The sequence below is a fragment of the Condylura cristata genome, unplaced genomic scaffold (genome assembly GCF_000260355.1).
Source record: "Condylura cristata isolate star-nosed mole 26May11 unplaced genomic scaffold, ConCri1.0 scaffold00018, whole genome shotgun sequence".
Taxonomy (NCBI): domain Eukaryota; kingdom Metazoa; phylum Chordata; class Mammalia; order Eulipotyphla; family Talpidae; genus Condylura; species Condylura cristata.
In genome coordinates, this window is record NW_004567119.1 from 24,717,252 (window position 1) to 24,720,365 (window position 3,114).

At 45.8% G+C, this 3,114-nt stretch overlaps 1 protein-coding gene across 1 annotated transcript in view; it reads right to left on the minus strand.

Moving 5' to 3' along the window:
* The window catches only part of ESRRG (estrogen-related receptor gamma), a 535,542-nt gene extending 534,796 nt beyond the window's left edge, over positions 1-746 (minus strand). The window contains exon 1 of the mRNA XM_012726909.1: positions 711-746. The gene's annotated coding sequence lies outside the window, so the exon portion shown is untranslated. The remainder of the gene's footprint in view (positions 1-710) is intronic.
* Positions 747-3,114: the final 2,368 nt, after the last annotated feature.

Here is a 3,114-nt window from a genome sequence, read left to right on the forward strand (position 1 = left end):
CAGCGGCGCTGCACTCACCGAGCCGGGCGGCAAGGGGCCGAGGGGCGCCCCCCGCTAGCCGGAGCGCCGCGGCGCCTCCCTTTGCTCTTGGTAGCGTCGGTCCGCACTCCCTGTGACCCAGGACGTCATGCTGCCTGTCTGTTTTCTCAATGATAACTTGGCAGCAGAAGAGCGAGGCTGCCAGCTTCTCCTCGGGTGGGTACGTGGTAGGTGCACGTTTCTGTTTGCATGCCTTCCTCGCTCGCTTGCTCTCTCGCCCGCTCTTGCTGGCTTTTTTTTTTTTTTTAAATAAAGATCTATATTTTTATTTAAAAAAAATGCCCGGCACGGTCAGGATTTGATTGCATGATTGCGTGGGCATAATTGACGCCTCTGGGTGGGGATAGATGTGTGTCTGTGCGTCTGGGGTTTTTTTCCCCTTTAAATCCCTGCTCCTGCCGCCGCCGCAGCCACTGCAAACGGCAAGCAAGCATGCGTTCATCTTTTGTCTTTCATTTTACCTTCAGGGTGACATTCAGTGCCAACTGCTCCCTTTTGACCGTCGCCAAACCCCGCCTGGGCAAAAGGCATTTTTAAAACCGAGGTGGGGGGAGGGGAAGGAAGAATCCCGCAGCCCCAAGGCTGGGGGTTTCCATGTCTTCCACTCCAGGATCCCCAAACCGACCCGACCCACCTCCCACCCCTGCAGCCCCCTTTTCCCTTCTACCCACCGGGCCCAGGCAGAGAATCGGCACCCAGGCAGCGGCCAGCATCCACCCAGGGCCAGACAGTCATGCTCGCGGCTGGTACTTGCTGACTCGCATCTCTCAGTTGCCTTTCCAGAGTGTAGGCCCTCACCACCAAGCCGAGCTATTTTTGTCTCCTAGAGATGTTCTTTAAAGCCTTTTAAAAATGGGGAGGGGGCAGGGAAGAAAGAGAGAGAAACAAACAAATAAAAATCCAAGCCCCAATTAGAGGGGGCTCCATAAACACCTCTTGAAATTTGGAGGGGAGGGGGTTTCCTACAGCTGACCCACTGGGGAGTTTGAAAGAGCAGAAAGGATAACTAGGTTTTATTTGAATTCTTCTCTAACAGCAGGAAAACTTTTCTTTTGAATACAAAGAGATGATTGTTGGCTATTTATTCCCTATTCCCTGTCTTTGTCATTTTTATAATTATGTTCCCTAGAAGCCCCAGGAAAGGTCTCAAGAATAACCCTTAATATTTATTTCTGCAAACATGAGAATGATTTCAATGGTGTGGCCACATGACAGCTTAGTAGACTGCAGGTCATTTTATGATATTTAGCTTGTGCTATTTGTACATTGTTTGGTAGGTTTTATGTAGCAGCAATTAACCATAATCCTGTGTATATCCATCACCAAGTGTATATTATCAAATAAAGAATATCTAGTACCACACTTGGCAAATACTTTACCTTTCTTTATCACTCTCCCCATTTGGAGTAGCAGAAAGGACTTAGGGATTTCCCCCCCCCCCCCTGAAAACCTCTCCTTGACCTTGTACCATCATATATTGGAAAAGTCCCTATGCCTGCTGATTCCCCATTCCTAAAAGATGACCCCAGAAGCTGAGATTGCAAAAAAATAAAGCATAGAGGTGAGTGTTGAGTCCAAAAAAGCAAAGCCAATGGGAAGAAAAACTTTTGAACTCATCTAATATCATCTGCAGCTGCTGTCGGTTTAAAAATAGTGTAACTATTTGCGAGGTTGGCTCAGTTTAATGAAAATAGCTAGTAACTGGTTAGGTCTTTTCCCCCTTAGAGTCATAGATCAAGAACTACTAGCAAATTCCACAGGGAAAAAGTAATTAGGCAAAGACCAGATAATCAGATCGGAGAAGAGCCTTTCAAAAGCCAACCTGAGACTCAGGCCTACTGACTGGTAAACAGATGCTGCACAGGCATGGCGCCTCCCACCTTTAGCCAGCAGACAGAGCATTCTGCTTATCAGTGTCCTTGAAATGCCTGAGGATGACTCTGCGCACTCCTCTACCTGTACAGTGCTTAGAGGTTATCAGTGTCAAAGATGATTGTAAAGAAGGCTAGGGCCTATTGGAGTACTATTTAGGACTCCAGCTAGGCATCATCTGTCCATGTTACTGCTAACTTTTCCCAGAAGCGTTTGTTAATATTCAATCTACCAACATGCCCGCCCCTCCTGATTTATTTTTACTTATTAACTGCAAGATTGGACCCTTAAAGTCCCATTGCAATAGGAAAAAACAATAAAAAAGTGACTGACTTTAATCCCTTGAATTCTATTTTTTTTTCCCCAAAAAAACTTCCATGCTGGATGTGAGCAATCCACATGCCAATGCAGACAGACAAGTAGTTCCCTTCCTGGGGTCACAAGCAAAGGGTATATGCAGAGGACTCAAGTTCTCCAGAGGTTTAAATTGATCCTTTCTGAGCCCAGATTGTCTAAATCCAACTCCTGCTAAGAATGCTTTTCCCCTCCCCCTTCCCTTCTGGGAACCACTAATTGCTCTCTTCATCTAAACATTTATTTTTGTTTTATTTAATTCATCTGTTTGTTTTCTTTATATGCTACATAGGAGTGAAATCCTACTGTGTTTGTCTTCTCTGGCTGTTTTGTTACTTTAACCAAGTTCAAATCCCTATAACTATTTTCAAAGCTGACTTTCCCCTAAAAGAAATGCTTACTATTTTAGCAGGTTCAGTTCAACTTCCCAGCTAAATCAATAGGTATAAAAATATTCTGGGGTGGGGGGTGGGAAGAGTAGAAGTCACTGATCTAAACTTTACTTGTGCTTAGAACTTGTAAATTTAATTCAGTCTTCTCAATAACAATATGAGAGGGATTGTTGGTCTCCCCATTTACACAGGAAAATGGAGGCAGAGAGAAGTTAAGTATTTACTCAAAGTGACACAGCTGGGAGTCAAATCCAAATGCCTTGAATCCTCACTAAAAAGCCACTACCGGCCCTCCCTGGTGGCGCAGCGGGTTAAAGCACAGCACTGAGAAGCTAAAGCTGCCTCCACATGAGTTCGATTCCCACCTGCCCCGGAGTTCACCACATGGCGTGGCAGACCTCTCCTGACCCGCCCGCTGCTCCCCTCAGCAGTATACTTCGTTGATCTGCCTGTTCTG